This window comes from Mustela nigripes, chromosome 14 (genome assembly GCF_022355385.1).
Source record: "Mustela nigripes isolate SB6536 chromosome 14, MUSNIG.SB6536, whole genome shotgun sequence".
Lineage (NCBI taxonomy): Eukaryota > Metazoa > Chordata > Mammalia > Carnivora > Mustelidae > Mustela > Mustela nigripes.
In genome coordinates this window covers 1,720,869-1,744,554 of record NC_081570.1, presented here as the reverse complement: position 1 = coordinate 1,744,554, position 23,686 = coordinate 1,720,869, and the positions used below count along the sequence as shown (strand labels likewise).

Below are 23,686 nucleotides of genomic sequence, written 5' to 3'. Positions count from 1 at the left end.
CTGTGGCAGTGCCTTCAGATCCCTGCCCTTTGGAGAGTTCTGGAGAGACACGCTGGTTCTTCTGAAGGAGATGGAGCTCTTAAATCAAGCCCCCAGTGGAGCCCCGCGACCGCCAGCCACCTCTGAGCTGGTCATCTCATGCCCGTCCAGCCTCCGCCCTGCTGGCCTCACCTGCCCTCACGCCCGCAGCTCCTCCCCTCCCGGGAACCTCCTGCTTCCGTGGGTCTCCTGCTGGATCCCTTCTTCTCGCAGGAACCGTGGTGTGTGGCTGCCCACCTGTGCTTCTCGACATCCCCTTGGTTCTCAGCGGAGGACCTCCTGGCCATCCTGTGCAGAGCGGCCGAGCCCCATGTCACCATGTCCCCTCTGTCATAGAGTTTTCCGTGGGATTTGAGATTCGTACTATAAATGCCGAGAGGGGAATGGGCATCTGTGGGTGCAGGGTCGTGGTCCCCAGATGGGTGTCTGCCCCGGGCTCCTGGCAGAGGAGTCTTGCTGGGAGCTGGGGCCGAGCCAGGAGGGGGTGCTTTCCCTCACCTTCCGCATGGACATCCCGGGGCTGGTTGGCCACCAGCAGATGCCCGCACAGGCCTGTGGTCTTTCGGGCTGTGTCATTTCCTGCCTGCCCAAACTCCTTCCAGTTCATTCTTCTCCCTGGCCTGTTTGGGGCCTTTCTGCAAAGTCTGAGACACCTTCCATCGTATTCTGCAACTGCTCCTTCCCCGGAGGAAGTCAGCGTTGGCCGGTTGTTGTGCCCTAAATGGACCTTGGGTTCCAGCTGGGTGACGATTCCTATACCACGGACAGATCCCGTGGCTGCGTCGGACAAACTGCTGTCTGTGAGCTTTTCTCCCCCTGAACCAAACAGTGATCATCCTGGACTCCACACGGGCTTGAGGGGGTTCCCAAGTGTCGGAAGCATTGGAGAAGGTTCTAGATAATCCCTGCTGCCGTGTTGGCTCTGGATCCTGCGTGGCTTCCTCTCCGCTGGGACCCTATCTCCATCTGGGCTGCGCAGGGCCACGGGGAAGGGGTCCCAGGAAGGCCCCCCCCATAGGCACTTGCTGTGCAGACGTGGCTGTGGCTGTTGGGCCGGTGTCTTCACTCAGTCTTGCTGAGGCAGGTCCGCTACAGAAAAGGAGACGTGCGGAACCGCGGGCCACGGCCCATTCCCCGCCTCCTGCGGCGGGACAGGGTCTGCCGTCGCTGCTGTGACTTCCCAGGGTTGTTCCACGTGCGGCGTGGGGCAGGACAGCCCGGTGGCTCCTGCCGTCCCTACCGTTAGCCAGGACAGGCTCGGCTACCACCGTGGCCCTGGTGGCCCTCCTGGGCACAGCACTCGGCCTGCCAAGGTCTCCCCTCTTCCCAAGGACCGCAGCGTCCAGCTCTGGAAACTGGCGCTTCATCCTCATCAGAGACAAGGCCAGCAACCCTGCAGCCACACTGCGCCGGGTGTCCTCGCCCCCCAGAGCTCGACACGCTCCACCGCTGCGGCCAGGGGCTCATCCCCAGGAGAGAAGCCAGGCCATCCAGGGCACACTCGGCCCACCCCCGACGGGAGAGGCACGCCCCTCACACAGCTTCTCGACCTCCAGGCCAGCAGACAGGACCTTCTGTCCGAAAACAGCAGTGCGGTTCTGGAAGAATCTGGCTGCGCGCAGCAGGAGACCGGCCCCTGGCCGGAAGTCTCTGGCCTAACACGCGGGTTCTGCACATACGGTCAGCATTAACGCGCCGTGTCCCCGGTGACGGGATGAAAGAAGCATTGGATTCGTTTCCAGAGCTTCCAAGTAGGTGACAATTGGGGACAAGGGACTGCGGCCGGCTGAGGGGACACGTGGAGTGTATTAGTTTGCCTGGTGCTTCTAACCAGAGCTGAGCAGCTGCAGCGGCCCTCCGACGGCGGTGTCTATGTTTGGGGGTGTCTGTCTGCACATGGGAGCCAGTGGCGCCCTTACAAAGCTGACGTCCCGGCCTCCGTCTCCGTGTGAGCTTGGCGGCCGCTGCCCTACTGTCCTACAGACGACACACAGCTTTGTTTCTTCCACGGGGAAGGAAGGTGCGATGGCCCATGGTCTTCTAGAGACTCTAAAGGCCCGTAGGACGGGGTGTGGAGGGCTGTGAGGATAAACTGGGGTGACCAGGGCCAGGAAGGGAAGCCCGAGCCCAAGTCCCTGGAGAGCCACGTCCTGCAGACGGCAGGCGGCCGTTGGTCCTGCTCTGGGCCCTGTTCCCAGCACCCTGGCCTCGAGCCCCGGACGGCGGACACTTCCTCGCGGCCTCAAGTGTAAGGCTCAGGAAGGGCTGCCGTAATGTCCTTTCGTGCCCGGCGGGGGTTCCACTGAGAGCCCGGCAAGACTCCCCCAGGGCACTGTTTTGCCCCAGTGTGGACACAGGTCCACCGTCCGGCTCTTCTGAGATGGCTGCCTTGGCTTGGGTTCCTCCGTCTCCCCACTGCGGACCGTGCTCCGCCGCTGGGGGCCGTCTGGGTGCCACGGGGTGGCACGCGGTGTCACTGGGCTCCAGTCCGCGGTGCCTGTCACACGTGTCTGCGGGCCTTGCCCGTGAGTCCTGGAGGGCGGTGTGGCCCGTGTTGAGAACCACTGGTCTCTCTCCTGTGTCACCAGCAGGCCCTGGGAGCACACGAGCCGCTCTGCAGGAAAGTGGGGTAACGGTCTGAGCAGGATCCAGACAAAGGCCTTGGCCTCTCTCCTGGGGGTGCTTGTCAGGGGCCGGTGGGGAAAGCTGTGCTTTCTGCGTCCAGGGGAGGGAGGAAGAGAACCAGGCAGGGGCCGAGGCTCTTGGAAACGCTGACGCGGAGGGCGTCCGCCCAGGTGGCTTGATGGGGCTTCTCAGCTCCAGGACCGGATGGCACCGCGGGCCCCCGGCCGAGGCTGCATGGCCAGGGATGGGCAGAGGCTGTGGGAGCCTCTCCAGCCCGGCCAGGGCGGGCTTCTCCAGGTGAGACGAGCCCCTGCCGGGCGCACACAGCCGCACGGGCGCTGAGAGGAAGGTGTCCCGCTCGCTTAGAAAGGGCGTCGTGAACGGAGTGGCGCTCCAGGGTGGAGAGAACACAGGTCCCCGGGGAGGTGGGTATCTTCTCTCTCCAGGGTGGCTCCCAGCAGGCTTGACCATGAGCCCTCCCTTCACAGCTTCTGTGGGGACATGAGGGCTTTGGGGAGGGACAGGATCCACGTCCTGGGCATCGGGTCCTCTGTCTGGGGTTGGGGGCCATTGGCCGCGCAGAAGCTGCGTGTCTGCACCCGGCTGTGGACCACTGCGGCTCCCGCCGGGCTGGGGAGAGGACCTGGGGACCCCCCCTGCGTCTGTGTGGGCCCGGCATCTGGGCAGGGCACTGGCCGGCATGTTTACTCTGAGCAAAGCCGCCCTGTCTGTTTGCAGACCCGGCATACCAGCCACTGGACGGCAGGTGATTTGGTTCCCTGACGGTTATGTAGTTTGGGATGTTCTGACGGTGGGGGGGGGGGGGGGGTTTGCCAGGTTCCAGGACCCGCTGCTGACTTTGTCCACCCCCAGCACCTTGCCCAGCTGCTTGCTCCCCAACTCTAGCTGCTGGACCTCGACCTGCCCCCGACATCACTTCCCTAGCCTTGCCCTTGCTCATCTGTGAAATGGAGGCAGTGCCTGCGTGGTGGGGCTTAAGCAGGACCTGGGACGTCTGCAGCCACAGGGGCTCCGTGGCCACAGGGGCTCCGCGGCACGGGCTCCGTTCCCCGGTGCTCTGCAAACAGGCGACGGGTCCGAGGACGGCAGTGATGCTGTTCGTCTGGAGGACGAGGCTCTTGGCCACTGGCCTCCCCTGCCGCGGAGATCGGGCGTGCACACTCACGCCGAGCTCAGCTCTGCAGGTGAGGCTGGGGTTGGCACAGGGCTGCCGTGGTCATCCGTCCGCCCATCGGGCGCTGGTGGAGGTGGGGGTTATTTGCTTCAGATTCAGGAAGTTCTGCTCACACTGGCATGAAAGTCATGGGCAGGCAAGCGGCACCATCTCGGCAAGAACCCGGAGGAACGTGGAGCCTTCAAGCTGCACCTGATTCAAGGCGTGGGTGGCCGCTCTCACCTCATCACCGAAGGGCCACTTGTTTGTCGGGAAGTGTGCCGGGGGCTGGTGCCGAGCGTCTTCGCCCACGGTCCTCCCTGATCTCATGACGGGGGGGTTGGGGCGGAGAGTGCGGGATCAGAGGGCACCCCGATTTCTGCCTGGCGGCACGAGTGGCGAGCAGCCACACCCGGCTCCCCCGTCTGGCTGCTTCCCTGGGGCCGCGGCTCGGCTTCCTCCGCTCTACCTCTCATCCACGTGACCCCAGAGTGCTGAGTGTCCCCCCAGAGGCGGGTCGTGAGAGTTGTAGGAGCAAACATGTGGGCCGCACTCAGCCCCGCGCTCACGGGGAGTGGCTGTGTCCTTGTTCTCACTGTCACTGACGCACAGACCGGGGCTTCTCCAAACCACACTCCTCACAGCAAGAGTCAGGAAAGCCTCTGACACCACCTCCTGGGGACATCGGTGAGCGACGGGGCCACAGCCTCTCTCCCAGGACCCTGCCTCATCCTGGCTGCGGAGACGTAGTCCGTGTGTCCTTGGGCACAGGGCCCGGCACACAGACGTCGCCCATGCTGTCAGAGAGCTCAGCTAACTGTTGGCCTCAACCCTTGTCGGCTCACGGGGAAACTGAGGCCACGCTGCTCCCCCAGCACTGACAAAATGGACAGCAAATTGTGGGTGGGGGGGCCCGGCCATGGGGACCCAACTGGAAGGCAAGGGGATGAGACGAGGGGCAGAAGCGACCGAGGAGAGGAAGGGACTCAGCCCCATGGCTTTGAGACCAGCTCCCGGTGGCCTCCCCTGACCCTCCAGCCTCGGCCCCTCCCCTGCCACGGCACCAGGGCCCACGGCACCGGGGCGCACATGCAGCACCCAGAGTCCATGCGCCCCTCGCACACCCCCGGGTCGGGGCTCCCGGGCCTGTCACTCCCACCACCCCACAGCTGGCCTCCGAGGCTGCCGCTACTGTCGTGGTTTGCTTTCTGTGACAGTCCCGGCACACTGCCTCCCTTCCGGCCTGCCCACGGTGACGCTGGGCCTGCGAGTCGTGCCCCTGCCTGCCCTCGGTGCCCTTCTGCCACCAGCCCTGCCTCCTGTGGAATGCTTGGCCAGGCACACACGGCGCTCCCCTCCCTGAGCCCTGCCCAAGCTCTGCATGCACGACCTTCCGCATCCGGACACCCCGCCTGTGCCCACGTGGTTGCATATCAGACACACGGCCTCTTGGCTTCTCTGACCTGCCAAGACTTGCTGGAAGCTAGGCTAGGATTTCACGTGTCTGCGTCCCAGGTCGCACGGCCCCGGGCCTTGGAGCTGCCCTCTCTGGGAGGAGGCCGCTCTGCTGCCCAGTGAGAATGGGCTTCTGCAAACAGCCCAACCCCCCCCCCCCCACAGCCAGAGCTCTCCTCCAGGGGCCTCTGGGCCCCTGCCTTCCTGTGCATTGCTGTGGTCGGCACCTCCGAAGTGTCTGTCCTTGAGGGCACCCCAGACAAGGAGCGTCGTGGAGAATCACGTGCCAGGCCACATCCCCCATCTGCCCTGTATTGCCCTGCCAATGCCCAGATTTCAGGATCCCTGGCCACCGGACCTGGAATGCTATTTCACTCGCTAATGGTGATCCGCTCAGGCTCCCCCCGGACCAGTGTCTCGAGCAAGGACAGGCATGTCCTTCCACAGGCGTGGAGAACCTCCAAGAGCCTGGAAGTCCATCATTCCCCTTCTCTTGGGTCCTGTGGCCGGGCCTGTGTGCTCCAGGCAGCTCAGGGCTCAGCTGTGTGCACATCCCTAGGCCTGGGTTGGCCTCTGGAGAGACCCCTGCAGGTTTGCAGAGCAGCTCCTGGCCCAGCTGGGAACCAATACGATCTCTGGGGAGGGGGGCTCTGCAGCTCCAGGCAGCCCAGGAGGACAGGGGCCGGCCTGAGCCTTCTTGGGGTCCATCTGCCGATCTCACGGGAGGCAGTACGAATGAAATGTGGGCGGACGGTGCGTGTCACTGGCCTGTGGCCAACACGGCACGAACGTGGGTTACAGGTGGATGACAGTGGGGACCAGCCTCCAGAGCAGCGTCCTGGGATGACCCGCGACAGCACGGGGGGGCGGCCACTGGATGGAGCCAGGTCTGCCTCTACCGGGCAAGCAGAGGTGCCCTGGGCCTCCCCCTACCCCAGCGAGCCGTGGGGACCTGGGAAGCCGCGCCAGGTGAGCGGCGGAGCCCCTGCTCCACGCAGGTTGGGGCGGATTATCCTCCGTCATAAACTTTTACCACATTTCACACCCGGTTAACTTTTATGACAGCCTCTGGGAGGAAGTGGCGGCAGCTGGGGAGCCCGGGGAAGCAGGCCAGTCCCGGCCATGGGGGCGACCCCCAGGGGCACAGGGGCCTGGCTGGGGTCCAGCGTGGGAACTCCCCCCGCCTCGCCCCTGCAGCGGGGCCCGGGGGGCTCAGCACGGCACCGGGAGCCAGCTCGGGGTGCTGCCCAGAAATGGCCTCCGCCTGGCCTCCCGCCCACTCTGCACGGAAGCCCCAGCCCCTCTTGGGGACAAGCCCACAGGGCAAGCACCCCCAAGCGCCCCTTCTCTCTTGCACCGAGCCCCCCCGCCCCAGACGAAGCCGCAGCTCCCGCTTCTGCGTCACTTCTGCACACGACACGGAACTTTGACGAGGACCACATGTGGCCTGGCCCACGCCCCGAGCCCCCTATTGTTCATGAGACAGGCCGAGGCCGGTGGGGACCCTGAGACTGGTGGGGGGGGGCGAGGCCGGGGCGGGGGCTAATGTCTGTTTTCAATATGTGGCCAATCGCGGCCTCTTTCCCCTGTTTCGTATAATTTTATACTGGGTGGATGTATTTAGGGCCTGAATGGCCTGACAGTCGTGATTGATACCGTGCATTAGGAGGCCTCCAGCGCCGGCCCTGGGACGAGCTGCGCCAGTCCGCCCTCATCAGATGGCCGGGCCGCAGGCCTATTAAAAGCCGCGGGAGACCTTGAGGCTTAATCACAGAGGCTGGGCTGCGCGGAGGGAGAAGAAAGGCCGGGGCCGGAGAACAAACGCGCTGATAGAGCGCAGAGGCGGAAACGCTCCTGGGACCCCCCACGCGCAGTCAGCCCCGGGGGCGGCGCAGCCGAGGGGAACAGGACGGGGAGGGCCTTCGGGGAGGAAACAATCAGGAACCCGCAGCCCCGGCCGGAGGCCACAGCGCCACCGGGCGGTCTGCAAGGGGCAGGGGCTCGGGGCCGGGGGCCGAGCTCAGCCAGCCCCCCCGACGATGCACCGTGGGGTGAGGCAGGGTCCCCCGCCCTGACTCGCCGGGCGCCCCCAGAGGACGGCCGCTGGCACCTGGTCTCCCAAGAGTGTCCCCTTCGGACGTCCAGGGTGTGGCCGTCCTGCTCTCTGGGGGTCTGGGGGTGGGTCCCCAGGCGAGGTGGACAGAGACAGACAGAGAAGCAGAGAAAGAGATAGAGACAGAGACAAAAAGGGAGACAGAGACAGAGAGAGACAGAGAGACAGACAGAGATAGAGCAAGAGAGAGAGGCAGAGACAGAGGGAGAGAGAAAGCCATCAAACTTGTGGCTACAATGCCAAGTGAGACGCTCTGTGGCCCGGGCACAGGAAGGGGGGGCGGTCCAGGAAGGAGAGGGACGGTCCCCGTGGCCCTCCCTGGCCCGGGCACCTGGGCGCTGCTGAGGCCCTGGCGTGGTTTGGACCTGTGTGCGTCCTCTGGGAGGAAGGTGTTCCTGATGGTAAAAGGAGCGGTTGTGGGGAGGGAGGCTTGGTTTCGTCTGAAAACGAGGCTGAAAATTTCTCAGAGCCCCTCTGTTTGGGGGGAAGGGGGAAAAACAGGTTTGGAGCCAGCAGAGCTCTGGCTCCAGGGGCCTCGCTGTGCACCCCCGGCTTCCTTCTCCCACAGGCGGGCGCAGACCTCCCAGAGCCGCTGTGGCCATCATTATGCCGGAAGGGTGGAAATGAATGAAAGGCAAAAACTCCCTCGAATTTTTACATAGAAAATATAAAAACCACCCGGAGGTCCAGGTGCTCCTCGTTCCTGCGAGGACCCAGCTGTCACCGTCGCCGGGGAGGGCCAGGCAGTGGCTCTGGACCTGGTTGAGTCCTTTGGGCCTGCAGGGTCGCAGGCACCCAGCTGCAGGACCGGGCAGGGCGGGCGGCCTCGTGGGGAGAAGAGCCCCTGCTCTGGAGAGCCCTGGCACCTGTTGCCTGGCGTCCCTCCCCCTCACGTCCTGGTGGCGACGGCTCTGCGGGGCTCCTGGGTCCCAGCACAGAGTTATCTTCTAAACACAGCCAGGGGAACATGGGTTCCCACGTCTGAAATCTCTCAGTGGCTTCAGAACACCTGCGCTGAACAGGGCCTTTTCTACCTGAAAGGTTGGAGGGGGACCCACCTTGTGCAAATCCCGCGGGGTTCCCGCTGTCTGCCCCAGTGCCCAGTGGGTGAGGGTGTGGCAGGATGCAGCAGGTACTGGGCATGGCCTGGGTGTACCCTGGGGGGCTCAGCTCTGCTCAGACAACCCCAAGCCAGCAGCCACACCCTCTGCAATGCCACGTCCGCCCCGGCCAACCGACAGCCTCTCCTGGGAGGCAGGGCCCGCTGGGGGCTGCGCAGGAGCCTGGTCTTCCTGAGTCTGGGGGACTGCTTGTGCCAGCCCCGCCGTCCCCAGCAGGCCAGCAGGCAGTGGGCAAAGACCCAGATGGTCCCCTCTCTCTGCTGGCTATTTTTGGAAATGGTTTGCTGATTTTTTTTTTTTTTCCCCGCAAGGTCCAGAATAAAAAGATCCGAAGTGTAGGTGGGACACCTCCTTCAGGGTGGGCTCGGGAAGGGCAGGGCCACGCGGCCCGGGACAGCTAGGACTGGCCAGGTGCCACCACTCTGAGCACGAAAATGAAGCCTGGAAACAGGAAAGCACTGGCCATTGCCTCGGGGAGTGGGGGCTGCCTCACAGACTCAGAGCTCTGGCCTGCGGAGGGAGCTGCTTGCTGGGACACATGGCTCTGCTTCTGAGCTGAAGGAGGCCCCTGGGACCCGCGATCTGGGTGCCGCCTGGGAAGCCACCTGTGCCGTGTGTCCTACTTGCCAGGCACTCCCAGGCCGAGCCACGCCGAGCCCTTCAGTGAGGCCAAGCTGCACCCCAGACCGACCAGCGAGGAGCTGGCCCCTGCCTCCTCAGCCTTCCCTCCGCCTGGCAGACACTCCGTCCACAGCCCTGGTGCGAGGGGCCCCAAACCGCAGGGGCTGCCGGCATCGTGTGGGCCGCGCCGCACATCTCAGGTGGGGGGCGCTTCCCGCCTGCGCGCTTACCTACCCAGCCCCCAAGCGCAGCCCCAGGCCACCCAGGGGTGGAGATGGGGACAGGGTGTCCTCTCCAAGGGCGCTCAGCTCTTACGGGAACAGGCTTCCCAGGGACGGGTGCGCCTCTGACTCCCGCTTCCCCCAGCTTGTGCTCAGTGCTGGGGCTGGGGCTGGGGTTGGAGGCGACGGAACAGAGCGATCGCGATGGGGGGGCCCTGAGCGATCCTAGAGCCCTGCCAGCCGGGCCCCTGATTCCCCACGCCCGGCACGGGGTCAGACCAGGCCTTGGCGCCGTATGCAGCCTGCCCCAGCGATCCCGCAGGGACCTCCAGCCGTGCAGACGTCCAGGCCCCCAGAGCTGACCCTCGACCTGGCCGGCAGGAGAAGGCGTGGGGTGAGATGGCTTTGACGCCCCCCCGCCCTTGAGCCCCTGGCTGACCGCTGCCCTGGGCTTGCTGCTCTTTGCCCCAGCGCCCTAGCCAGGGTCCCCTGGGCCGTCCTGGGACAGGGATGCCCGCTGCGTTTCGGAGGACCGCTTGAAACAAGTGGACGCTGGGCTTGGACGGCGGCGGCTCTTCCTGCCCTGCCACTTGGTGGGCGCCTGACCCCCGGGTTATCGGGGCGGCCGCTTGCACGGTGACCTCATTAAATGCGGTGGCCACGTCAGCACCTTTCTGAAGCCCCTTTTATCACTCACAGCGTGCCGGTGCGCCCCGTCGGCACCTCCTCCCCGACACGGCTCTATCTTATCTCCCTCGGGGTGGGGACCCTCACTGGGAGCCAGAGACCAGGTCTGGGAATGCCTCCTCCAGACAGCCCTGCCGTTAGCTGCTGACACGGCCGGGGTGGGGGCAGGGCGAGCGGACCGCGGATTCTTGCCGACAAAACCGTGCAGACACGAGTCGCCTTCTGGCTCCTGAATTTAATAATGCTCGGCGACTGCGCGGGAAGCCTGTCCGGCCACCGCTGCGCGCACGTCCCCGGCCCCGCCAGCCTGAGCTCACCGGGCCCCAGCCCCTGTGGGGGGAGGACGCCTGTCCTCTGCAGAACCCAGTGGCTGGTGTCGGGAGCCCCGCGTGTGGCTGGGGGGCACCTAGCTATTCAAGGTCACCCAGCAAGAGGAGCTGGAAGAGAGGCCCGGAGACGCCTGCCTGCACCGCTGCGCCCTGGCCGCCGGCTCAGTCCCCTTCGTGAATGGCAGGCTGTGCCTGCCGCTCCTATGAAGATGGCTCTTTGTCCCCTGCCCTTGGCCCATGATTTTGGGAATGGTGCTGAACAGCTGCCCTCCTGCTCTGCTTCTCCCAGGCCTGCACACGAATACTAACAAGGGTGCTGCCCAACCAGGCACTGAATGTCTGCTCCAGAGAGCTCGGGGCCCAGGCCCAGGGTCGGGGGACAGTGGGGTCGCGACAGTTCCCGGAGCCCCTGCAGAGCCGCAGGCCTCAGGCTCACAGTCAGACCTGCAGAGAAACACCCAGGGCCCGGGGTCGAGGCCAGTGGGCCGGAGCCTGAGGCCGGCCACTCCTGCCCTGTCTGAGTGCCGTCCCGAGCTCCCCGTGCCCCTCTCCTGGCCCTTCTCTGCTGCTCTCCCGTCCTCTCCCTGCTGCGAGCAAAGCCCTGCTTCTGGCGCCAAACGCGTTCTCCGTGTCCAGTGGCCTGACTGGCAGCTTCTGGCCGAGGCGGGACGAGCCCCTGAGACACACAGCTGGGGTCCAAGTCCTCAGGAGGACCCAGGGCCCAGCACCCATCGTGGGGATGTCAGGAGGGGCCTGTGGCCACATGGGAAAGGCCAGGAGGGACATAGGTGTTGCCCCGCCTCCGCCAGGGCCCCCATAGCCAGGGCTTGTCTAGGGAAAGAGCCAGGGGGCTGGAGGTGGGGACCAGGGCAGTCTGCAGCTTGCTCTCACTGCAGCCCCGAGCTCCAGCCTCCTCCTCCCTCAGGGCCTGGCTGTCCATGGTGCCGGCGCCGCAGCTCTGAAGTCAGAGAGGTGCCCGTGGCGGGCGCAAGATCCATCGGCCACCCTTCCCCATGCCTCTGGCTCGGCTGCCCCGAACAGGAGTTGACCCTGCGCTGCTGGGGCCGGGATGCTCTGCCTCTCCCTGCCGTTCTGCCCTCCGCTGGCCCCTGGCTGCTCCCTGAGCGCCCACTGGGTGCGGAGCTCTGTCTCGGGTGCAGAAAGGATGGGGACGGGCCTGGCAGAGGCGGACAGACAGCATTTACCCACGGGACTTAAGTCACCCCCTTGGGAGGTCGAAGTGACCCCAGACCCCTTCTGGGATGGAAGCTAGGGGCCAGAGGACTCACCCTCCCTCGGCCGGATCCCTACCCGGAACCGAGCCTCAGTCCTGCTCAGCGTCGCGGCCTGCTCTAGGCCGCCGAGCTGCCTCTCAGCTCGTCTGCCTCACACGGAACCTCCCATGAAATTGAGCCTGGCATGAGGGGCCTGGGAGGGGCCGTCCCAACCCCTCCTGCATTCCCAGGGCCATGTACCATTCAGGACTCTTCCTACCCTCTTGGGGCAAGACTCTACAGCTGGGTCTTCTGAGGTCCTCTAGGAGCTCGCAGGGAGGCTGTGAGATGTCTTCTGGGCTTCCCTGAGCCTGGCTGGCCCCCATGCCAGCACTGAGTGCTCCTGGTTGCAGTATGAGCCCCCTGAGATGGAGGAGGTCATGGGCTGTCTCGGAGGAGAACACGGACACTGGGGGAGAGGGAAGGCAGAGCCTCGGGGACACGGTCGGCAGGCCCTGTCCCGAGCCAGTTCAAGGGACTGGTCAGATGTCCAGTCTGTTCAGCCCCTCCATGGACACCGGCCACGCACTGGTCAGACTCCAGGGATAGGTGTGCAGCTGCAGCAGGTCCTTCCCCCGTGCAGCTCCTGGCCCGTTCAAAGTGGAGTGTGTGAATCCAAAGGGAAGTGGACGCTGAATTCAGGGTACTTGGAGCCCAAAGGCCCGGGGCCTGGGTCACCATCAGGACACGTCTCGCGGGGAGGCAGATTTTGCGAGGCCGCTGGGAGACTGGGGCAAGTGGAGCTGAGGGAAAGGGGCCCCCGGGACAGAATGGAGGGAGGCAGGACGAAGCCTTGCCTGTCCTGGGGGGACCACAGGGCATCCAAAGAGGAATGATGGGGACTCAAGCTGGGGGCATGGTAGGGACAGGCGGGTCAGACTCAGCCACTCAGATGGATGCGACCTCCGGTCAGGCGGCCTCCCCCCCAACTAAGCCACAACAGCCACATCAGCAGCCGGAGACTCAGCTTCTGGGAAACCACCGACTGCTTTGTACGGACCGCACGGCGCAGACACGTCTGCCGACCTGCCAGGGGAGGGCACTGCCGCTCGCCACCATGGGGCAAAGCCAACGGGAGAAACAAAAAAGGAAACCTGATAAACAGTTTCCATATCCAACATTTTCCACATTCAATTATTTTTAAATTAAATAATCTCTCCCTAGAAGAAAAAGGAAAGTTCCCGCTCAGCTCAGCCCAGCCTCACAAAGCCCACATTGTGGGGCCCTGATGGAGAGCGAGTCTCCTTGGAGCCCGCCCCTCAATGTCCCCTTTTATGCTCGTGCTCCCAGGCAGCTCCTCAACCGCTCCCACGTGGTGGAGGCCCTGGCCCACGGCCACACGGCCTCTGTGGGGCTCTGTCGGTCCCCGGGAACCCGGGCGGGGGCATCAGGCAGCCTGGGCAGGGCGAGAAGACCGCCAAGAAAAACTGAGCTACGGAAGGCAGCATGGAGGGTCTGAGGGGTGACCGGGATGGCGGTCCACGGAGACCGGGTGACACATTCAGAACCACCAGCTGGGAAGGTGTGAGGCTTGTATCTGCCCTCTGGGGTCCGACACCCAAGTCCTCGTCCTACTAGTTCGGTGTTCTCCAGTGAGGGGCTGAGCCAGTTCGAACCCCGCCATCGCTTGCAGCGTGGTGACAACACTGCCCGTGCCAGCCACCTCCCTCCTGCAGCAGGGGTGACAGGGCGAGCACGCAGACGTGTCCACGGAACCCTAAAGGCTGGTAGCACCAGGGGCTCGGATCCCAGAGTTACCCCAGCAGAGTGGTTGACGCTGGACTCCTCCTTCCGCAGAGGACGACTCTATACTACAGACAAAATACACACATGAAACATGGTCGGCGTTAGGGAGTGAATAAAAGCAGGTGGAAACATCAGGGAACCAACCCTTGAAAGAAAGAGCTGTACTGGTGAGGGTCCCCCATTGTCTGGCTTTCTGGAAGAGGCCACTGCCCTCTCTACCTGCGGTGGGGCCGCTGGAACTCTGGGAGAAAGCCCCAGTCTTAACAGACAGACGGGCCAGACAGTGGGGTTGGAGGCTGCCAGGGTAGCTATAAGTGGAAGGAGGAAATCCTGGAGGGGAGAGGGCCACACACAGGGGATCCCCGGTCTGCACTGAACACCTCCCACCCTGGCTGACCCCTGCACTGGGAGAGCACGAGGGACCCAGCCACAGGCAACAGCGGGAAGGTTCCGAGAGCGGAGCAGCTCTTCCAGCTGTTGTCCATCACAGCTGGTGCGAGACCATCTAGAATTAGAGTCCTGTCAACTCAGAGGGGCTTGGAGAACGCCTTTGACGTTCCAATAAAGCCTAGAGGGGCCAAGCCTTAAGAGCAAGCCTGATTCCCGAGAGTGAGCGCAAGGTCGAGACAGGCACACGCTGGCTGAGAATCAGCTCAGCTTCTGCAGGTGAGCTCCTGGCCAGCAGCTGGGGACCGAAAGATCTGCTTTAGGACAAAAACCAGCACTCTACAGAGGAAAGCTGAGACTCTAGGGTTTCTAAAATGTGTTGCGTCCAAAGCAATAAAATAAAAAGCAAGTGCCAAGTGTATAAGGAAATAGGAAAATGTGACCCATAGTCAGAGGAAAACTCAGTCAAGACACGCCAACTCTGATATGACCCCGATGTCGGGATTAGCAACAAAAACGTTAAAGCAGCTACTGCAAATGCATCCAAAGATATAAATAAAAAGGTCATCATGGGGAGTGAACAGATAGGAAATGCCAGCAGAGAAATGGAAAACGTCGTGACGAACCAGACAGGATTTCTAGGACTGAAAAGGACCTGGTGGGAAATGGACATGTCCTCGGATGGGCCTGGAAACCAGCTGAAGGTCGTGGGAGGGAGCGCACATGAACCTGGGGATGGAGTCATGGAAATTGTCCAGCGAAAATAATAAAAAAATATTGAACCAAAAATGAACAGAGCCATAGTGACCTAGGGGCACTATTTGGTGTATGTGTAACCAAAGTCCCAGAAGAAAAGAAGAGAGAGAAAATGGAACAGAAGAAGTTTAGAAGAAAAAGAAAAAAGGCTAAAAAAGAGCACTTAATGCAAAGCATTCAAAAGTACCCTCTAATCAAAGGACTCAGTTAAGGACGTGAAGAGGCAAGGGTGCCCTGGGAGGAGCTATTTGCCGTACGCACGGATGACGGGCGGTGTCTTCAGATCTCCTAAAAATCAACCGACACAGGGACGGACAATCCACTAAAAAAAAGTGAACACAAGTTTCACAAAAGCAGTTACGCGCAAGACTACTAAGCACACGACGTGAAAGTGGGCTTGCGTCACGAGTCATCGGGGGACGCAGCCTGAAAGCACGCAGAGACGCCGATCCGCGCCCGCTGGGGCAGCTAGAACGTGAGGACGGATGCCAGTAACTGTCACGGGGGAAGGAGCTGCTGGGACAGTCGTCCGCGACCGGCAAGGATGCGGAACGACTCCTTCCTTTGGAAAGCAACGGGGTGGTGTCTTAGCAACCCGGACAGACCCGCACCAGAGGACCCGGTGACTTTACTCTTAGAGGACTTACTCAAGAGAAGTGAAAACTTCGGTCCACAAAGGCCTGTCCATGACTGTTGGTCGTCTGCCCCGAGCCAGAAATAACCCCACACACTGCGCCCCCAGGACAACAGACCAACAACCCACAGTCTGCCGACGCCCTGGGTGCCGCTTGGTGACAACAGAGAGGGCGCTGCCGGCAGATGCAGCGGCGTGGCCGCGTTACAAACGTCGCTAGGTTCGGCAGAAGCAGGTGCACAGGGGTGCAGACCGCATGGGCCTCCCGGTATGAATCTCAGAGGCGAGGGCCGGGAGACAAACCGGCAAAGAGCCAGGAATCAGAGCGGGGCTGCCCGTCTGCCCTGGGGAGCGCCGGCTGGCCAGCCTGGGGGCCACACAAAGGCTCTGAGGTCGGTTCAGGTGGTGTTACCTCCGTCCTGAGCCATCTGGGTGCACGCTCACGGTCTGCCCCGTGTACCATCTCTGTGACGTATCGTGCACGGGAGGCTCCGAGGCCATGCACCCCCGGCTCGATCTTGGCTGCACACCCCTGGCTGGATGGGAGGCTGCGTGACTCTCCCACGGTTTCAGGGCCTCAGGTCTCTGATCCCTGTGGATCGCGGTGACGGCTGAGTGAGAGGACGCCCGTAAGCCCGCAGACCAGAGCTGGAGCAGAACCAAAGCCTCGGCCCTTGTAAGCTCTTGCTGCGTTTCCTGGAAGTGGGCTAGAGGCCCGCTGGGCACAGTCCCACACTGTGACCACTTTGTCCAGCAGCCACCTTCCCAGCAGGCAGAGGGTATGTGAGCCGGCGCCTGACGCTGAGTCCCCGGTGGCCCTGTGGCCCCGTGGCTGCCCCGGACACGTGGGCGTTCATTTCTGTCTCCTGGAACATCTCACAAGCACCTGGAGGTCCTGCAGGAGGGGGGAGGGGTTTCTCTCTGGAAACACCCCTGAACTCCCACAAGGACCCCGTGTGGACTGTGGGCTTGGCGGTTCCTTCTAGGGTTTGGAGGGAAGAGCTGCCCTCAGAAGCCTGTGCACGTGCCTCTCCGGTGGCCCCTTCAGCCGAGCGAACCGGGCCTGGGGAGATTACTTGACCCTTCGGTCGGAATCAGGCCTCACTCCAGTTTTGAATTTTATTTCTCATCTCGGAACTAAGAAGGGGACTGTGAGCCCCGGTTTCCCGGCTTCCCCGTTTCTGTCGGCTCCTCACGGCGGGCCACACCGGCCGGCCCGACACAGATGGAGCCTGGGGGACGTCCCCGGTTCCTCACGTCAGGAGATGGTTACAAGGCACGCCGCTCGTTTGCACCGGAGGCTTCCCTCCGCAGACTGGAAGCTTCCAGAGGGAATGGCGATCCGCACACGCTCCACCCCAACCCCTGGCACATGGCCCGACCCCTGCTGGGAGTGAAGGAGGCTGGCGGAGCTCCGGTCACGGCCTCTATGACCTCCCCATGAGAGCTGGGGCGGGAGCCTGGCTGGGGCGGGGCGGGTGTCCCATGCGCCCCGCCGGTGTCGGTCCCTGTCTGAGGGCTTTGCTCCGGGAGCTCAGGCCATCCTTCCCGCTTCCTCCTGGCCCAGGGGGGCTCTTCCCATCACAGCCAGCCACTGGGCTAACCGGAGCGTGGGGTGTCCTCCTCCCCGGCCCGGACCTCTGGCCCCACACTGCCCAGTGTGAGGGTGCCCTGGGCTGAGTCTTGCCGGACCTGTGCTCTGCCTCCTCCAGGAGGCTCCCAGCTGCTCTGTCATCCGGAAGCACCCCCAGGCCAAGCGCCCCTCTCTGCGCCTCTCTCCTCCCCGTGAGGAGGGGTCCGGGGGCACCTTCCTTCGGTCACTCTGCGACGCCTGCTCCCCGTGGTCGCCGGTCCCTTTGCCTGCTAATTTCATAAAGAGGCCATTGTTCATCTAGATGGTCTTTACAGAAGCCTGTCCCCAGCGAGTGGAAACATTTAGTTAATAATTTAACACTGTGCTGTCTGCTGAGTTTTCAGGCCCCCAAATAAGATCGATGGGGCTAACAATTGGCTTATTGAGTTTCCTGGCTCCGTTTCCTGAAGACACAGACGAGCAGAGCACGGGCGGCCGTGGGGTGGGGGAGGGGAACGCCGCGCAGGGAAGAAAAATGTAGATGGTATTGATGCAAGTTGTCAAAAATAATTGTTTTATTTTCGCTGGGAATGTTCCAGACACCCCCGGACGCACTGATCCGTGACGCCGGTTCTCCAGAAGCAGGAGTTCGGCATTTATGGCAATTCTGCGGCCTCTCCCGAGACGTCCCTCTGGTGAACGCTTCTGCCCATGGCGCTCGTGGCGTGACCGCCTAACCTGGAACCGTCTCGGGAGGGAGGGGGTGGGAAGGGGAGGGGGGGACCTGCGGGGTTAGAGAGGTCCGCGTCTGTGCGGGCTGTCGGGGATGTGCCGGGGTCCGGGCCGTCCGCAGCCTGGAGAATCAAGGGAGGGTAGGGCCCAGCAGCCGGGTGAGACCCCAGCACGACCTTGGCCGGTGCTGCCGAGGACCCAGGGAGAACCCCAGACCTGGAGCCCCCACGTGCAGACCCTTTACGGGAAGTGAACAGTGATCCAGCTCCGTTGTGAGGCCCCTGATGGTGATCCCAGGTGGGGGCAGTGCGTGACCATCCATCCTGGGGCTCGTGTCAGAAATTCTGCCGCAGCTCCGCAGAGCGGCAGGGGTCGGGTGGGGCACGCCGTCCCCAGGCCCCGTGCCGGCCTGTCTGAGGGTTTTCCCAGACTCGCCTGCTGCCAGGAAGAGGAGCGGGAGGTCACCTGCTCGAGGTCCGCGGCCCCCGGCGGGCGGGTTCGCTCTTCCCCCTGAGTAGGTGACTCTCTGCTGAGCAGCCAGTTAGGGAATGTACGGGACAGGGGAGGGGGTCACCTCCAGTGTCGCTGCTGGCGTTGGGGTCTTGTGAGACCACGGTGCACGTCTGTCCAAAGCCCTTCCACGCCTGGCCAGGCTCCCTGCCTGTGTCCCTCTGCGAGAGGAAGCCTCGAGGCCACCGAGTTCCGGACCAGGCAGCGCCTTCTCCAGGGAGGTAGGTGCCCTTCCCACTGTGCTCTGAGCACCTGCCAGGGCTGCCTGCTCAGGATTGTCATCACTCTCCGTCCGTCTGTCCATCCGTCCGTACACAATTCCACACACTGGTGCACCGAGGCCTGCCTGTGCCCCACTCCGGCAACCACCAGGGCTGTAGAGATGCCTTCTAACCCTGGAGGGCTGTTTCCACTGGGGCTATGTCCCACGTGACACAGTCCAGCTATTGGGGTTTGGAGAACAGTGTGTCCCAGAAACTGCTTCAGGAGGTGAGTGATCAGGGGGCGCCTGAGGACCAGGAAGGCGGGGCTGGGGGAGGACAGAGCAGAATGAAGGTTTCCAAAGTTCCCAATTCATGGCCTGAAGAGGAAACTGCCGCGAGAGGTCCCAGGGCTGCTGGCCACCCTGAGAACTGGATCCTTCCTGCCGGCCGAGGCTTGGGGATTTCAGCACAGTCCCGCCGGAGGGCTGCTCACGGTCTGGTGGCCGCTGTCACACAGGGGTCCCTCAGCGGCCCATTCACAAGGGTTCTGTCAGCATCAACTCCAAATGCACCCCTGCTCCCAGCTTGGCACCGGGAAGACGGGGCCGGTATGCTGCCCAGAGAGGCCCCTGCCTCGTCCACACAGAGAGACCTTCTATTCTGCTCACATCTGGAGCCCCCAGAGGGCACGGTGGCCAGGACACTCTGGGTTCCAGGCGTCTCCCTAGCGAGCCGAGGGCCTGGCCTGACATCAGACCTGGGGGACCAGCTCTGGATCCAAGCCCTGGAGATACTCATCACCCCCCACCCTGTCGGCACACGGGGCAGGACAAGCAGCACCCCCAGTTTGGAAGGAGCCTCTGAAGTCAGCGAGTTGCGTTCTCGTTTCTTGGTTGGTTGCTCAGATAATGAGGAGTAGATGGTCCATCCTGGTCCAACAGTACATTTGTGGAAAGCCCACGACCAAGCGTTCAGGGGGCCTCTCCCGCCCTGCCCAGAGGAGGGAGAGGCCCCTGGCCCCTGAGGGGACGTTGTATCTGAGGATGGTGGAGGGTTTCTGGAGGCGCCGGGAAGCCTTCGCATCACCGCGGGGGGCTTGTTCCGTTCCCCCCTCACTGTCAGATCCGCTTCCTCCCTGGCGGAGTCTCCCTCGGAGATGCCAAGGAAGCCTGCCTGCAGCCCCCAGAGCGGTTCGCCTTGTTTCCCTAGAACTGGACAAATGACTCCTGACGTGTGTGTGCGTGCGTGTGTGTGAGTGTGTGTGTGCGTGAGTGTGCGTGTGTGCATGCAGGGTTGTGTGTGCGTGTGTGCATGCGTGAGTGTGCGTGTATGTGTGCATGCGTGAGTGTGCGTGTGTGCGTGAGTGTGGGTATGCGTGTGTGTGCGTGTGTGCATGCCTGGTACGTGTGGACACGTGTGTGCATGTGCGTGCGTGTGTCTGTGTGCGCGTTTGTGCGTGTGTCTGTGTGCGTGTGTGCATGCGTGAGTGTGCGTGTGTGCATGCATGTGTGCGCGCCTGAGTGTGCGTGTGTGCATGCGTGTGTGCGTGTGTGAGTGTGCACGTGTGTGCGTGCGTGAGTGTGTGTCTGTGCGTGCGTGAGTGTGCGTGTGTGCATGCCTGTTACGTGTGGACACGTGTGTGCATGTGCGTGCGTGTGTCTGTGTGCGCGCACACACATGCATGTGTCTGCACGTATGTGCGTGTGTCTCTGTGTGCACGTGTGTGCGTGTCTCTGCGTGTGTGCATGCGTGAGTGTGCGTGTGTACATGCTGGTACGTGTGGACATGTGTGTGCATGTGCGTGCGTGTGTCTGTGCGCGCGCTCACGTGTGCATGTGTCTCTGTGTGCACACACGTGTGCGTGTGTCTGCGTGTGGGCTCGTGCGTGTGTCTGCGTGTGGGCCTGGGGTGTGTGTGTGTCTCTCTCCCACCGTCTCTCTTTCCAGCACCAAAGCTCAGGGGCTTTGGCTCCGGATCACCAGGTGAGGGGGGGCTGAGAAAGCGAATCAGGAAGAAATCTTTCCTCCTGTGCCACTTGGGTGCCCCAAGGAGAGAGAACAAATCGAAAACTGTCCCAAATCCTGCAGGGGGAAGGCGGCCAGCTCGGAGCTGTGGCGGCTGTATGGCGGGCACCCCAGCAGCCCCTTGCTGGCCCGGCAGTGCCCAGGCCGCAGTCCAGGAGCAGAGCCGGGGTGTAGCCACCGTGGGCTGCCCTCAGGGCACAGCCCTCCTCCGCAGCTCCGCGGGCAGGTCTTGAGCAGAGAGGTCCCTGCAGGCAGCAACCACAACTCGGCCGGTGACGCTCTGGGAACCCAGCCGGGTCCTGGGTGCTGTCCCCCACCCCCCCACTGCAGCTTATCCCAACTCACACAAGGGCTATTCTCTCCGACAGGAGGGAGGTGCCGGCTTGGAGAGGCAGCTGCTGGACGCTTCTAGTGCAGGAAATGTCCGGGAGGCTCAGATCGGGAGAATAACCCGTCCACCCTCGCGCCGCTCCCCGCTCCCTCCCTCCCGGTTTACCTTTCTGCGGTGGCGAGCGAGCGCGTAGACGCGCACCGACACACACGCTCACACGCCCAGGGGACCGACACACGCTCACACGCCCAGGGGTCCGTCTCCATGCACGCATGCACACACCCATGATCTGGGGGTCTGAGAGGCACACACATTGCATCGGCCCAGCAGGCCCTACGCTCTCCCTTCGGCTCCACAGTCCTCCGGAGACAGCTTCTGGGGCGGGGGTGGCACATCCAGGGGGCGGCGTCTGTCCAGGGCCCGTCACGGCTTCCTCTCTCTGCGGCGCGCTGGGCGCGAGTCTGGAATTCCGCGAGGGAGATCTGCAGGAATGCCGGCTTCCGACACCCGGAGAGTGAGAGGCCCGGGGCCCAGGCCGGGGGGGCCCCCGTGGCCCCTGTGACCCTGGCTGGGGCTGCTGGGGTGCGCCCGAGGGAGCGGGCCGCCAGGGGCTCCGACCCGCCCGACCGCGGCTGCCTCCTCCGGGGCCAGGTGGCGCTTTCTCCCAGGACTTGGGACTGGTCGCAGAAGAAGGGTGGGTTCTGAAAGAAGTAGATGTTTTCCTTTGGAAAGTTTATTTGCAGATTTATGTCCGAGGCTGTGTTTTTTTTAAGCCTCAGCCTCTGGGGTTAGATCTCAGATGTCCTTCTCCCCACTCAGCTTCTTTGAAGTCCTGTGTATTTGTTTGGGCTGGCCGGTCAAGAGTCAAAACACACCAGCTCGGCTCCGCGAGCCACACTCGCGGATGCACGCCATGTGGTCGGGTCGGACAAGAGCGCGCTCTCTGTGGGTGCCCGCGGCAGGGGCCTCCTGGTGTCCTCCGAGGTTTTCACGCCGTCCCTCGCTCTAAGTCAATAATATTCTTTCATTCACTTTCCAGAGCGGAAAGGCCGAGGAAGGGCTGCCTGCGAGGCCAGCTTCCTTGTGCCGGGGCCTGGCCGGGGCAGCCGCCCGACCTCAGCCCGCCTTCACGCAGGAGGCCCGGATCCCAGAACACAGACTCCGCGAAGCCTTCTGTCCAGAGCACCGGGGACGGTGCGCACGGTGACAGATTCTGTGTCGGGCCAGAGCCTTGCCGTGAGTCCGCGGTCCTCTCTGGGAGACCAGGTGTGTCCCGTTTCCCCCCGTGCCCGTGTCGAGGCGGGGCCGGGGCCTCTGGCTCTGAGCACAAAGGGGGCTGTTTTGTGGGTGGGGGTGGCGGATGGCAGTCAGTCCAGGGCAGGTCCCCGATGCGCTTGGAAGCCACCTTCCTTCGTTACCCGGGTTTGGTTGCCGGAGCTAAATCTGCTGAGACAGGTGCCGTCCGGCCTCTTCCCCAGGGGCTCCAGACGGCTGCTGAGGGCAGTGTGCAGACCAAGCCAGGACTCCGGTGCAGCTGGCGGTGACCAGGGTGGCAGTGGAGACATCCGGGGAACCGTGTCCAGGTGGTTTCTGGGTGGGTGCCCCAGGGCCAGCTCCCACTATCTCTTCTGTGGCCTCGGCACCTGGATGCCGTGTCCTGCTTTCTTGTCCAGTGATAGGACTTGCTGGGCAGCTCCAGCAAGCAGGAGGAGTGAGGCTGGTGGTCTTGTGTCTGGCCATGAACCCGGGAAACTCCGAGACACCACAGTGACCGCCTGTGGAGGATCGACTACGGGAATGACCTGAGCGGCACGGAAGACGCCCGTCGGAGGGTGGGGGCTTGGGGCTCCTTTGCGACCACAGCATCTCTCTCGACTTCACGGCCTGGCTGATGGCAACTCCTGGACCCTGGGCTGGGGTCCGGGTCTCTGGCTCTTCCCGTGGAAGCTTCCGGGCTGCACCATGGTCTGTCTGTGTCTGCTATCCTCACTGTTTTCTGAAGATGACGTTGTGCCGGGTGTGGGGTCAAACAGACTCTCGTCCCCAGGTGCGGGGCAGCTCTGTGAACCCGTCTTTGTTTGACAAAGACCACAGAGCAGCCGTGATCACGCAGCTTCTGAGTAAGATGGGCACCAGGCGAGACGGACCCCGCATCCACAGCGGGACCACGACGGCTTCCGACAGAGAGAGGATTCCGGAGGAGTCTGGAGGAAGGCACCTTAGCCTAAGAGGAGAGGCCTCCCTGGCACATTCTGGGGACGCCTGTCTCTGCTCTGATGCTGCACTCTAGTCTGGGGATCATGGAGGGTTTCTGGAGGCTCATGGAAGCCCACGACGCTGAAGCGAGATGCGGAAGTGAGGAAATGCTCCGGCACAGGCGCAGCCCGGGACCCCACGTTCCTCACCCAGACCGTCGGCCCCGGCCCTGTGGGCCCTCCTCCTGCGGTCACCAGCGCCCCTGCTGTGCCCACCGAGCACAGAAGGGCTTGTATTTCCCTGGCCAGACCCCTTCCCTGACACCGTGGCCACACCTGCTCTAGCCCCCAGTTCGGGGCTCTCCCAGTGTCCCCAGAAGGACGGACACCCACCTCCTCAGGTCACCTTAGTCCCTCTTACCCTCACCTCTGCTGCCCAAATGCAGATGCTCTGTCCCTATCGGATTGGCAGGTAGACCAGACGACCCAGCAGTGCCTTGCCCAGACCCCTCTGCCCCAGGTCCCCGAAATCCAAGCAGAACCTGGGACACAAGTGTTCGCGGCACCACTCACAATAACCAGCTTCTGGAAAGGCCCAGATGTCCATCAGCAGAGGACCAGTCCTCTCCCTACAACGGACTGCTGCTCAGCCCTGAATAAGGAATCCAGGGTGGAGCCCGGCTGCTTCGTGGTGAGCCACCGAACAGTCCGGGGAGGGCGGCCCGACGCAGGGCTGTTCACAGAGGGATCCTTTCCACGATGAGTCCAGAACAGGGCGAAACAGAGCGGCAGAGAGCAGACTGGTGGTTCCCGGGGCCGCATGCGCTCGGGGACGACGGAGTTCTGGGACAGCAGGGACACAAGAGCCATGACGGTGGCACCAACCGTGCATGTCCCAGAGGCTGCGGAACTGCACTTTAAAAAGCTAAACCGGTA

At 63.2% G+C, this 23,686-nt stretch overlaps 1 protein-coding gene and 1 long non-coding RNA gene across 5 annotated transcripts in view; one reads left to right on the top strand and one right to left on the bottom strand.

The window, feature by feature from the left end:
* Positions 1-23,686, bottom strand: part of PRDM16 (PR/SET domain 16) — a 295,888-nt gene that overhangs the window by 61,727 nt on the left and 210,475 nt on the right. The window lies entirely within an intron of this gene.
* Positions 17,565-23,227, top strand: LOC132001052 (uncharacterized). Its single transcript, XR_009399512.1, has 4 exons — positions 17,565-18,218; positions 21,595-21,821; positions 22,034-22,138; positions 22,229-23,227. It is a non-coding gene; the product is annotated as an uncharacterized LOC132001052 (long non-coding RNA).